The sequence below is a fragment of the Sinohyriopsis cumingii genome, chromosome 6 (assembly GCF_028554795.1).
Source record: "Sinohyriopsis cumingii isolate HCF-2022 chromosome 6, ASM2855479v2, whole genome shotgun sequence".
NCBI classification, from domain to species: domain Eukaryota; kingdom Metazoa; phylum Mollusca; class Bivalvia; order Unionida; family Unionidae; genus Sinohyriopsis; species Sinohyriopsis cumingii.
The window spans coordinates 101,424,006-101,438,323 of NC_142966.1; the positions used below are offsets into that span (position 1 = coordinate 101,424,006).

General features: G+C 34.8%; 1 pseudogene across 1 annotated transcript in view; it reads left to right on the top strand.

Moving 5' to 3' along the window:
* The first annotated feature begins 659 nt into the window (after positions 1-659).
* LOC149797573 (CREB-binding protein-like) overlaps positions 660-14,318 on the top strand; it is a 106,760-nt pseudogene continuing 93,101 nt past the window's right edge. Inside the window, exons 1-7 of the transcript XR_016421635.1 lie at positions 660-734; positions 2,352-2,585; positions 6,763-7,008; positions 9,226-9,403; positions 10,872-11,075; positions 13,068-13,293; positions 13,747-13,861. The product of XR_016421635.1 is annotated as a CREB-binding protein-like (transcript). The remainder of the gene's footprint in view (positions 735-2,351; positions 2,586-6,762; positions 7,009-9,225; positions 9,404-10,871; positions 11,076-13,067; positions 13,294-13,746; positions 13,862-14,318) is intronic.

Sequence of the window (14,318 nt, forward strand, 5' to 3'; positions counted from 1 at the left end):
TGTTGACAATAATTCCTTGGTCAAGAGGATGTTTAGATAAATGGGTAGTTTGGTTTAATATTATAATTATTATTACATTATCGAGATTGTTTCATGTTCTGCAGAAGATTACTTATCCTGTACACTTTAATCCATCCTATATAAATGGAATCATAACAGACTGAAAAATATACATCCACATAAATTTGTTTACACTATCAAAACCATATCTGGATTAGTCAGTTGTTGAACTTGTCAAGATCAGATGACAATCAACTTATGTGAGAAGTCTGTGATGAACAGAAAATCAAGAGCAGCTGTATATGGCTGTTGTGACCTAGAAACCGAAACTTTACTGCTTTTACAGACATGTTTTGAATATTGAGTAACCCCTGACCTTAATGACAAGGGATGTAACTTGTATCTTCTCTCAGAGATGAACTTTTTCTTCAGAGATAGCTTTAATTCACATGCAGATAGATGAAGATATCTGACAATATCTGTTACACTGGCACGAAAGATGACATCCAATTTCTGCTGTGATAACACACCATCTTTTACCACCATCCAGGAAACAAATTGATTTGACACTATGTCCCACTGCACATTGATTGACATAATATTCCTTTATTTAAACAATGCCTTCCTCATGAAGCAAAAATTCAGTTTGCATAGTCTGAATGGTGAATGTAGATGCAGTAAGGGAGAAACCAATGTTGGTTAGGAAACATCTGGCTGCTGACCACCAAAAGCAGGTGACTATTACACACAGGACATTTGTGTAGAAAATTTGGTGCTGGGGAAGTAGAATGGCTGTTGTAAACAGGTGAGCGCTGAGCAAAGGTGACAGAACATGTTGGACTGTATATATTTAAGATTCATGGCTAATACAGACCTGCCAACTCTTTTGATTTTGCTGCAAACCTTACGAAAATACCCGTAAAGATACGGACTTACGGCACACTTGCAAAAACTACAGATAAATGATCATTGCCAAAAAATCTGGATGATTGGTTAATCCGTGTTTTATTTGGATCTGGGTTTCATTGTAGAATTAGTGAAATCAGTCAGGGAACCAGATAACTTTACAGCAGCACCCCAGACATTTTAAAATGCACCTGTTTGTGTTTGTTCATGCGAAGTGTCTGCATGATCAAACTGTTGATTATAGAATTTTTAAAAATGTCATCCAGAAAGCAATGCATGTTTAAGATGAAAGAGACCGTAAGCTTCTAGAAAGTGTTAATAATCAACACAGAAGAATAAAAAAGGAATAGTCAGATTCTTGTGAATAAAAGCTGGAAAGACACAATTACGTTTATTGGACATCACATACTAATTTGAGTATGTGTCGTGGGGGAAGATATGATTGCTGTCGTCATGTGAAATAGAAAAAAAATTCCAAATATTATGTCAAGTTGAGAGACAGCAACAAGAGATCAAGCTGCATAGGGTTAGGAACTAGAGTTTGTGCAACTGTACTGGTGGTATATAAAGTGTATGCGTACTTTACATACTTTTCAGTTGAACATAATGTTTATCGTTGATGTGTGAAACTTTTAATTACATTTTCCGGCTTTACAGTAGCAGTTATTGATATTTTGTTACACCTTACTGGAAGCGGGTCAATCGTATGGAAAAAAAATCAACTGCCTTACTGAGACGGACTCATTGGGTTTGGCAGGTCTGCTAATAATCAGATTTTCTGCATATTTCCCTGCGTAGATGTGATGGTAACCTCTTGTGTATGGTAGTATGAGATATGTAAGTCAGGCTTAACTGTCACTTGTCATTGTCGTGCATATAGCTCAAGGATTGCTTAGAAGGGATCATATTTCTGTTTTTATATTGCATTGTCTATTCTTTTTATATATACAGTAAAGTCTGGGTAATAAATGTACATGCCTTTTTTGGTAAAATTTGGAAAGGCTGCATGTATATTTTGATGTGTGCTTTATCAATACTGAAATGATATGGATCATCATACATCTGTAAGATTTAAATTTTCATGTTCATATGGATTTAACAATATATAGTTAAGAAAAAAACAGATGGTAAGAGGGAAAAGGCCAAATCCGAGATTGATAGAAAAATAGTTGTACTAATCACCAAATAAGAAATAGAACCTGTGTAAGAAGAGCAAATTTTACAGTCTAAGAATGTCTTTCTTTCACACTTGTATGTAAATTGATTTGCTGTGAAAATAGCAGACGACTTGCATACATTCTTTAGATATATGTTTATTTTCATATGTGCACTTATTATCTAGATTTTACAGTGTGTTTATTTTCAAATTAAGGTTGCAGTTAGAAAGTTAAAAATGGTAATGGTATAGGTGGTTATACTCCAGGATCATATCTCTGCTCTATTAGCCTACCAACCCACCCTTGATATCTCTTGAATCTCAGCAGCAGACTGATGCTCTGAAGGCCAGAATGCTGACCCCACAGATCCCTAGCCAGCAGCCCCTGCCACCCCAGTCCTCTCCTGCACAACATCAAGTGACAACTCATCTTCCCCTTCAGTCTCAAACCCAGTCACAAATGACAGGACAGGCACCTTCCATCAGTTCCAGGTCACAAGTCAACACTTTGCAGACTGCTGAGGTAAATAGAATACAGTTTGAAGTTAACTTAAATTGAAGAATGATCTGCTTAATATAAAGGTATCAACCTCTTTGTTGGGGAAGAGTATGTGTGGGAATAACCATCATTATAACAATACAAATCTGGGAAATTCAGTATCCAGAGCTGTTTATTTCAATCTGTTCTTTTGTCATACCTTTTAAGGAACATTCTTTAAAGAAATCAGACTGTGATTTTAGGTATTGAATATACAGATAAGGTATATTTCCACAATTTTGTAGCATGCCAGAATGCTGTCAATAAATGTGCCTAATCAAACTTTTCACTTGAATGTTTGATGCTGCATTAATTCACAAAAACCAAGTGGTCAGGAGTCTGTGAGTGAAGACATCAGTCATAATTTTATCAGGCTTGCTAATTTGAAGTTGTGATGAACTGTGAACCATACAAAATTCAAGACACCAAGTGTCATGGTCAGTATGACCTGTATCTTACATTGTGACCATTCATTGACAGAGCTGGTTAGCAATAGCTGGTTTATCTCTGCTAGCAACAGGCATAGAAAATCTTTCGAGGGACCCTGCCACAAAACTTGATTTTGGATCAGCTGTCAGATTGTGATGACAGACCATGGGAAGGTATAAAGAAAAAATATGGTTAGGCCATTGGAGAAAGTACAGATATCTCTGTTGAGAAACAGCCCTGTGTATGCAATGCAGAGCATGAAAAGATGGTGAAAATTACAGCCAGGCTACAGTTGTACCTAACTTTACTGTCATAATGACTATGCGATGTTCTATGTCCTTGTTTTTGAAACTCTACAATCTGATCCAGCACATAGAACTGGTTCGAACTTAATGAATTTCCCCCATTGAGTTTCTTATAATAATGGCTTTTACGTCTCTTCGCTCATGTCTTTGCTTGTTGGTATTTGGGTATTTTCCCGAAAAGGAAATTCAAACTAGAATTGGTAAACAGAATTTAGAATCGTGATTTCCCTTTCCTCTTTTGTTTTCTTCCCATCATTCTCATTTATTTGGTTAAAACACGATAAGTTTCTAGGTTTGTACTCCTTTTCCATCAGGCATATGATCCTGTTGGGCTTGTTCAATATTTTTAATTTTTAAGCATGAATTTTTAATTGTCCTCTGCCCAATGAAACTGGCAGGTACTGTAGAAGCATGTCCCTTTTGATAAATTGTCTAAAACTTAGTTGTGATTAGAAATGCTTTTGGAATTGGTCATTAAAGAGGTAAATTTTTAAGTGTGATTCAGGGCTTGAAAATTTCTCTTGTCTGGCCATATTAACAGTGGTGGCTGAGGAAGGGCACATCACTTTTTCAAAATGTTTATTTGATTGGATGGGTAGAATTTTAAGCAGTTTGAATATTACATACAGTGTAAGATGAAGAAAACTGATGCAGTACAAGTAAACGTTCCATGTCACCTGCCCAGCAAGACAATTTGCCGTCTGAAAATTATTTGAGCCCTGTAATGTGAAGGAACTAAAGTCAAACCTGTTGCAACCTGCCACTCATGGGAAAAGGGAAAACCGGCTGTTGCACACCAGTGACCACTGTACAGAGGTTTACCTTTTAAAATTGGGTTTTGAACAAATACCATGTACTAATTATTACAGTCTTACCCATTATGGACAAGCTGCTTATGTCGACATAAATGGAAAATCCCAGGCCCATTGTCTATTTTGTCATGCTTATGTCAAAGTCAAGATATAAAATAAACATGTATATTGACAGACGCCCTAGATCTATATATGTTATTTGTGTTTTCTAATAGGATGTGACATATCCATGAGTTTTCTAACATGTGACCTATATTTGAATTCATCCACTTATGACTTATGTTGACAATAATTCCTTGGTCAAGAGGATGTTTAGATAAATGGGTAGTTTGGTTTAATATTATAATTATTATTACATTATTGAGATTGTTTCATGTTCTGCAGAAGATTACTTATCCTGTACACTTTAATCCATCCTATTATAAATGGAATCATAACGGACTGAAAAATATACATCCACATAAATTTGTTTACACTATCAAAACCATATCTGGATTAGTCAGTTGTTGAACTTGTCAAGATCAGATGACAATCAACTTATGTGAGAAGTCTGTGATGAACAGAAAATTAAGAGCAGCTGTATATGGCTGTTGTGACCTAGAAACTGAAACTTCACATGCTTTTGCAGATATGTTTTGAATATTGAGTAACCCCTGACCTTAATGACAAGGTATGTAACTTGCATCTTCTCTCAGAGTTGAACTTTTTCTTCAGAGATAGCTTTAATTCACATGCAGATAGATGAAGATATCTGATAATATCTGTTACACTGGCACGAAAGATGACATCCAATTTCTGCTGTGATAACACACCATCTTTTACCACCATCCAGGAAACAAATTGATTTGACACTATGTCCCACTGCACGTTGATTGACATAATATTCCTTTATTTAAACAATGCCTTCCTCATGAAGCAAAAATTCAGTTTGCATAGTCTGAATGGTGAATGTAGATGCAGTAAGGGAGAAACCAATGTTGGTTAGGAAACATCTGGCTGCTGACCACCAAAAGCAGGTGACTATTACACACAGGACATTTGTGTAGAAAATGTAGTGCTGGGGAAGTAGAATGGCTGTTGTAAACAGGTGAACTCTGAGCAGAGGTGACAGAACATGTTGAACTGTATATATTTAAGATTCATGGCTAATACAGACCTGCCAACTCTTATGATTTTGCTGCAAGCCTTACAAAAATTACCCATAAAAGTACGGACTTACGGCATACTAGCAAAAACTGCGGAAAAATGATCATTGCCAAAAAATCTGGATAATTGGTTCATCTGTGTTTTATTTGGATCTGGGTTTCATCGTAGAACTAGTGAAATTAGTCAGGGAACCAGATAACTTTACAGCAGCACCCCAGACATTTTAAAATGCACCTGTTTGTTCATGTGAAGTGTCTGCATGATCAAACTGTTGATTATATAATTTTTAAAAATGTCATCCAGAAAGTGATGCATGGTGAAGACAAAAGGGAAAATAAGCTTCTAGAAAGTGTTAATAATCAACACAGAAGAATAAAAAAAGGAGTAGTCAGATTCTTGTGAATAAAAGCTGGAAAGACACAATTACGTTTATTGGACATCACATGCCAATTTGAGTATGTCTCTTGGGGGGAGATATGATTGTCGTCGTCATGTGAAACGGAAAAAAAAATTCAAGAATTATGTCAAGTTGAGAGATAGCAACAAGCCATTGAGCTGCATAGGGTTAGGAACTAGAGTTTGTGCAACTGTACTGGTGGTAAATAAAGTCTACGTGTACTTTACAAACTTTTCAGTTGAACATAATTTTTATCGTCGATGTGTGAAACTTTTAATTACATCTTCCAGCTTTACAGTAGCAGTTATTGGTATTTTGTTACACCTTACTGGAAGTGGGTCAGTCTTATGGAAAAAATCAACTGCTTTACTGAGACAGACTCATCGGGGTTGGCAGGTCTGCTAATAATCAGATTTTCTGCATATTTCCCTGCGTAGATGTGATGATAACCTCTTGTGTATGTTAGTATGAGATATGTAAGTCAGGCTTAACCTGTCATTGCTGTGCATATAGCTCAAGGATTGCTTACAAGGGATCATATTTCTGTTTTTATATTGCATTATCTATTCTTTTTATGTATACAGTAAAGTCTGGATACATGCCTTTTTTGGTAAAATTTGGAAAGGCTGCATGTATATTTTGAAGTGTGCTTTATCAATACTGAAATGATATGAATCATCATACATCTGTAAGATTTAAATTTTCATGCTCATATGGATTTAACAATATATACATGTAGTTAAGAAAAAAACAGATGGTAAGAGGGAAAAGGCTGAATCCGAGATTGATAGAGAAATAGTTGTACTAATCACCAAATAAGAAATAGAACCTGTGTAAGAAGAGCAAATTTTACAGTCTAAGAATGTGTTTCTTTCACACATGTATGTAAATTGATTTGCTTTGAAAATAGCAGACGACTTGCATACTTTCTTTAGATATATGTTTATTTTCATATGTGCACTTATTATCTAGATTTTATAACATCTATTTTCAAATTAAGGTTGCAGTTATAATGTTAAAAATGGTCATGATATATGTGGTTATAATCCAGGATCATATCTTTGTTCTATTAGCAGATGACTTTGCCTACCAACCCACCCATGATATCTCGTGAATCTCAGCAGCAGTTTGATGCTCTGAAGGACAGAATGCCAACCCCACAGATCCCTAGCCAGCAGCCCCTGCCACCCCAGTCCTCTCCTGCACAACATCAAGTGACAACTCATCTTCCCCTCCAGTCTCAAGCCCAGTCACAAATGACAGGACAGGCACCTTCCATCAGTTCCAGGTCACAAGTCAACACTTTGCAGACTGCTGAGGTAAATAGAATACAGTTTGAAGTTAACTTAAATTGAAGAATGATCTGCTTAATATATAGGCATCAACCTCTTTGTTGGGGAAGAGTATGTGTGGGAATAACCATCATTATAATAATACAAATCTGGGAAATTCAGTGTCCAGAGCTGTTTATTTCAATCTGTTCTTTTGTCATACCTTTTAAGGAACATTCTTCAAAGAAATCAGATTGTGGTTTTAGGCATTGAATATACAGATAAGGTATATTTCCACAATTTTGTAGCCTGCCAGAATGCTGTCAATAAATGTGCCTAATCAAACTTTTCACTTAATGTTTGATGCTGCATTAATTCACAAAACCCAAGTGGTCAGGAGTCTGTGAGTGAAGACATCAGTCATAATTTTATCAGGCTTGCTAATTTGAAGTTGTGATGAACTGTGAACCATACAAAATTCAAGACACCAAGTGTCATGGTCAGTATGACCTGTATCTTACATTGTGACCATTCATTGGCAGAGTTGGTTAGCAACAGCTGGTTTATCTCTGCTAGCAACAGGCACAGAAACACTTTTGAGGGACCCTGCCACAAAACTTGATTTTGGATCAGCTGTCAGATTGTGATGACAGACCATGGGAAGATATAAAGAAAAAATATTGTTAGGCCTTTAGAAAAAGTACAGATAGATATCATTGTTGAGACAAAGCATGGCTTGAACAGAAGAAATCAAAAACACTAAACTTTTAGTTTGAGTTAACAAACTTGTAGTTGCTCTATTTATTCTATAGACAGTGGACAACAGTATATATATGTAGGGAGACTGGGTTAATGAGGTTGTAGTTACTTGTAGATTGGATTTTAGTGATCTATTTCATAATTTTATAGGTTGCACAGGTCCATGTTGTTTTATAAATTTTCATGGGTTGAATCTACTCATGATTCAGAATTAGCACACTTTATAGCAAGATTAAAATTGAGCATTTTTATGTTTTTTGAGAATGAACACATGCTGTTCATTATTGTTACAAGCATCATCAGATTGAAATTCATAACATTCACTGTCTTCTTTGGCAAGACATTTTACTGTCATTGTCTCAGGAGTTAATAATCTACTTGTGTTGCTGTGCATTAACCAAACCAAATCAAAACCACCAAACTTTTAGTTTGGGTTAACAAACTTGTGGTTGTTTTATTTATGCTATAGACAATGGACAACAGTATATATATGTAGGGAGACTGGTTTAATGAGGTTGTAGTTACCAAGTGCTTTTGATGCTGAATAACACCTTGTATTTGGTCAGATAGATTGAATTTTAGTGAGCAGTTGAAAGTTATATCTCTATTTGGGAGTCAGACAGATGGGTAAATAGTTTGGCATTGTGCATTATTTGAATTTAAGCTGTAATTCAATGTTCGAAGATAGTTTTTGATAAGATGAATTTGTCACACATTTATTTTTCTTCTGCTCTGTAACTTGCTATGTGAACAGCACTATATGTACATAACATATTGAGAAGCTATGTAGTCTACAGCTTTATAGACTTGAATGGTTGATGAAAACATGGCTTGAGACCAGAAAACCATATTCTGCTGATTATTAAATTTAGTGACAGGAAAATGAGTAAGAGAATTTGGTGTAGCCATCCTGAATTTTTTATATACATTATTTTAATTTGACCAGGGACATCAAAATCTATTTATAGCAAACCTTGGTGTTCAAGTCAAGCAGGTTAAAACCAATATCAGATTACAGACTTGTATATTTTTAGCTTAATTTAATTTTAAATGAATGCAGTACAAGGTTTATTTTAATATCCTTTTTGTTTTTTGATTTTACAGTTTAATTCCTGAGAAATTGATTCTGGAGAAGAGCTTAAGATAAACTATTGAGCCATCTTCTAATTATTTCTTGTTGCTGAAGAAATTCTGATATGACAAGTTTTTCATTTGATCAGATTTAATGTCTAGCCCTACCATGGCACAACTCAGCTTCATGATCACTTTGGCATCCAAGTGCATGTCTGTACATCCATTTGTCTGTACAATGATTCACACAGCAGAATATGGTCAGTGTTTTTTTTTTTGTTTTTTTGTTATATTGGCTGAATGTTAAAATTTGTGAAATTAGGCTCAATGTTACAGTTTTGTACTTTCTACCTAAATAAATAGCAGAACTGACAAATAGGAGTCTCTTGTTTATTTTTTATGAGTTTTTTCCCCCTCATTTTCTGTCTGACTCAGAAGTCTGGTCAACATGGTGGTGTTCCAGTGATAGGACAGCAGCCACCAATTGCTGACCAAGACCATTTAGTGCAGCTACCTTATGCACACATTGAGGCATGTGGGTTGCCACACCATCGCACCATGGAAAATGTGCTAAACCAAGTGACCACCTGTAATGCTGGCAAATCCTGCCAAGGTAATTTCATGCTTTCAAGTGAAGACTCTGAATAATGTAATAAATCATGCCTCTTAAAAATGGGATTGATCTCACTGTTGTTTTTAATTGTATAAGTAATGTGATGGTTTTTGTTTGTATGATGCAATTAAAGACAATTAAGTAGTCTGTATACTTGATTAAAGATAAATCTATATTTTCATTTGATTAGTTATCATTAAACTTCAAAGACATGTTTACAGCTGGATAGTTTCGAAGAAATGTAATCTGTTTAATATTTCTGTTGATGCTGATGAATAATTCAATGTATATTTTGTGATGGCTGTCCAAAATGTTCAGAATGATAATTCAGTGTGATGATACCCTACAGCTGCATGCTGGGTGAGGAAGAACAATATTGATTTGGACTCAAAAGGTCAAAGGTCAGGGTCAGTGACTTAAAGAAGAAAAATGGTTTCTGCACAATAACTCCATCATATACTGGTATGAAATATTTGTATGGCTTGTGCTTGTGATCGAGGAAGAATCCTATTGATTTCACTTCAGAAAGGTCAAAGATCAAGGTTACTGTGACTGAAAGAATAAATCTTGTTTCAACAAGAAAATATCATTTCTGCCTCAGATATCTGAACCAAACTTTGTGGATGACTTGTGCTTAGGGTAAGAAAGGAGCCTCTTGTTGGGTCAAATGTCAATGTTACTGAGAGAAGGAAAATGGTTTCCACACAATACTATTAGTTCTACATAACAGACCTGGACCTGATTTTGTGCATGTCATGTATTTTGGTAAAGAAAGTGTCAAAAGTTCATGGTCAAGATCACTGAGTGAAAGAAGAAAATTATATTCTGCATAATAATTTTAGTCATCTACATGGGAGAATTAAACATGGGGCAGGCATCAAAAGTGGCAGTCATTATACTCCTCTGATTTTCAAGCAAGGTAAGAATGCAACCTCACTATGTGCTTGAAATTTTTGAATACATAATGTTGCTATATTTTGTAGTAAATACCATGTGTTGAAATGAGTTACTTTAAGAACAGTAGTGCCTCCATTATTTGAACCATGAGAAATGATGAAATCTTAACTGACTACATATCCTCAGTGATACAGTAATAATTCAAATATAGTATCAACATTACCTGTGTTTAGGGCCCTGGGTGGCCAAATGGTCTAAAGTGCTCTCCTTAACTATTAATTGCTGTCTCACCTCTGTTCGTATGGGTTTGAGACTTCTCTGGCTCAATCAATGTGGGAATGTGATAAAGCTTGCCATTAGCTTCCCATGGGTCTGTGGTTCTTACAGGAGCTTTCCCAGGTTATTTCTCCACCAGTTATACTGATTACCATATATAGCATATCATGTGCTGAAAATTGGCCCTAAACTCACAACACTACCTGTGATCTAGATGATTTTATATCATATGAAAACTAGACATGTGCTTGAGAAAGATTGGTAGGTTTGTTAAAGTGTCAGATCCTAATTTCAGGTGGTGTGCCAGGTCCTACACCAGGAGGAGTGGCAGCTCCTGGCAATCCTAATCTTCCCGGTAACCAGTTAAATGCACCACCGGCAGTGAATGAGCTGCAAAGGGCATATGCAGCTTTAGGTTTACCATACAAAGGAAACCAGCCAACCACCAGTCATCCAAGTGATGTCCCTAGTATCAGGCCTCAAACACAAGTTGCTCAGAGTGAGTTTAACATGTTCTGTATTTGTGTAAGAAAGAAAAAAAGGTTTTAAAGGATGTATAATTGATGTATAATTGGTGAAAATATTAGCATAAATCTTCTGTGTTTTGACTCCACAAATTTCTTAACATTGTAAATAATAGAACTTCTTGTATACTAAATTAACTCAACATTTTGAACCTATGCAAGATTCTATCTTTACTGATCCAGTCTTGAAAAACTGAATGGCAAATAATAACTGAAGAATGTGGAAATTATTTCCTTTTTTTTTGCTGCAACACAAGGGAGTGGCTTATTAACATTGTAAGTACATTTTCATTAAGTAGTTACTTTTCTGTTATGTATATCAATTCTTTTTGGTAGCCTTTGCTGCATGATTGTATATATATCTATATATTGTGTAGTTTTTGTTCACGACTGTAAATTCTAATGATCACCTATAATCAAGTTACATGTATTTGATAGCTAATTTTTGTACATGGGTATAAAATTCTGTTTTAAGATATTAAGAGTAGATTGTGTAGGATCTATAATTAAATGTTTACAATCAACAATAACAATATTCTTCATATACCTGTTATGAGTTTGGGTTTTATTTTTCATTGGATAGTTTGGTCATGTGGTTCTTAGATGAGTTAAATTATTTCCTGTTGAATGGGTTGGTCAGCAGGGTTCTTTTTACAACATGGGCTATTGCAAAATGTCACGTAGTGAGTAGGAGAAAATTGCATTTTAGGCCCATAGACAGATGCCCATTGTCCTGAACTTGGTGTGAATGTTCTGAATTGCTGAGCCTGTTCACAAATCATGTCACCATAGAAAAAAAATCATGATTTTGGCTGCAAAAATAAATGAAAAGAAAAATTTGGTGGAAGCTGAAGCCATATTAGAATATTTTCTGTCCTTTCAAGTAATTTGTAATATATCAGTTTCCAGATTATACTTATATAAGACTGGTTTCCAGTATATAAAGTGTTATTATAATCGGAACAATTCATTTCGGTCTTTCTTAGTCCCTTCCAATAATTTGTGTCATATGATCAGTTTCACATCATTATTCTGAATTCTTTATTTTGTCTGATTGTGTTTTCTTCATGATGTACTGTGTTGTTTGTTTGTTTGTTTTAAAATTAGATTTCTACGTTTGTGTTTACTTGCAAACTATAATTGGCAGTATTTTTATAAACCTTTCATGTGTGCCTTAACTTTAAAATGTCAGACAGTAATAATAAGAACATCCTCATTGCTATGAAATGATACTGTAAAAGGAGCTGACAAAGCTGAAAAAAGCCAGAAGCAGTTTGTAGGACAATTAAAAGAATACAGAGCTGGGTACTGTAAATAGCTGCACATAGACATGCTTTATAATGTTTTTGAATAATATTATCAATCTTCTGTCTTCCACTTTGAATTTTTCTTTGATTGCGGTAAATCTCACAGTTTTTTCAATAGAATCATAAATTTTTTACCCTCTTGTCCCAGATTTTCCTAGTTGGCAGTGGGCATCTCTGTGTATATAAGGAGAGAACTGGGCAATTGATTTCATTTTGGATTCTTATTTCATATGTTCATGTGTTGATATTAGTCTGCAGATGTGTTTACTGTTGTGTTTAGATATAATCTGAGAGGAGACATTTGTTTGCATTATTCATTGGAATTACAAAGTGCTCATTGGACTAAAATATTACCCTGGAAGGATTGTGAATTTATTCAAAGGAGTTCTGAACAATGCAGTTTTGATGTATCAGGACTATTGGCAGATGGTACATTTGAGGATCTGGAATTCATTTGGAACATTCAATTCTTTCGGACTTGTGGTAGAACTTTTGGAATTATTTGGGATGTAATTCATAAAATTGTAAGTTCCTCTTAAATTTTAATTTTATAACTTTCATAGTTAAATCATTTAACTTTTACAAAACTTGTTTCTTTCTGTTACTTACTTTATGAGCATAGAGTTGTAATACTGTTGAATCTTGTACATTTGAAAACAGATCTTGATGACCAGGATGTATTTTCAGTGCTCCATGGCATGAACCCACCTTCACATAGCACCCAGACTCTCCAGTCAACAATGACCATAAATGGTTTCTTATCACAAGGTATAAGAGGTGTTGGTGGAGGAGGAGCTATTCCTGGAGGGGGGAACCTTCCAATCATGGCCCAGACAAACTTTGGCACTAACAAATTGCATCTCAGAAATCACATTATTATTAAATTGTAAGTATAGTTTATGTGTTCGATAGTATTTTGCTTTAATGAAAGCATTTTGGAGGTGTGGTACATTAGGAAAAAGTGGTTTCAGATAAAATGGTAAATTATTAAATGAATTTTCAAAGGAAAGATAGCAATTTTCTTATTTCATTTTGACTCCTTGGATTCTTTAATAGCTGGCAACATTATTTTTATACTGAACAGTTTAGTTTAATATATGACAGAATTTATTACTGTAATTTATTGCTTTATTAAAAAGTAACTTTTAATTTGAATATGTTAAGAAGCAAAAGTAAACAAGGTTTTTATAATATTCTGACCTTTGTCAAACAATGGTATACAGGAAATAATTGCTAACAGGGATTCAAGCAGTTACTGAAGTTTGTTTTTCCCTTTTCACATCACTTTTTGTCCTTTTTTAAATTTGATGCTATTATTGACTGGGACATTTCTATCAAGAGCTGAAGTATATTTCTACACTACTGTGGGTGGCGCCTTGGAAAATAGAATGAAAGTTGCAGTCGCCTATGCCAGAAAAGTGGAAGGGGATCTGTATGAAGCAGCCAATAGCTGGGTATGTCATTTTATCAAAGAGAGACTGCTTACTTTTTTAAACTTGGTTTTTGACTCTACCGGGTACTTCAGACCAATCATGCAAAACTTATCCTCAAGTTTAGCAAAAGATATTGGATTGAAAGTTGATATGTTGTACTTTTCATTTCTTTTCCCACATAAAAAAATTGAATTTTTTGTTGTTAGCTTTGATTAGGCGATTATCTGTTTAGAACTTGACTTTGTACAGACACAGTGTGCTGATATTATGCTAACCCTATACAGACTGACAAACGTACACACACAAACATAAATGTACTTTATAAGACTGGCTAATTCAGTTCTTATGTTGGTCAGAGCTACTGTATCTTGATTTTACATGATGCTTAACATCATCTGTAAACTTGATTATGTGTTATCCAGATTGATTCAGATTCCAGTAAATAACAACTCTTTAAAAAGTGAAACTATTGTATGGA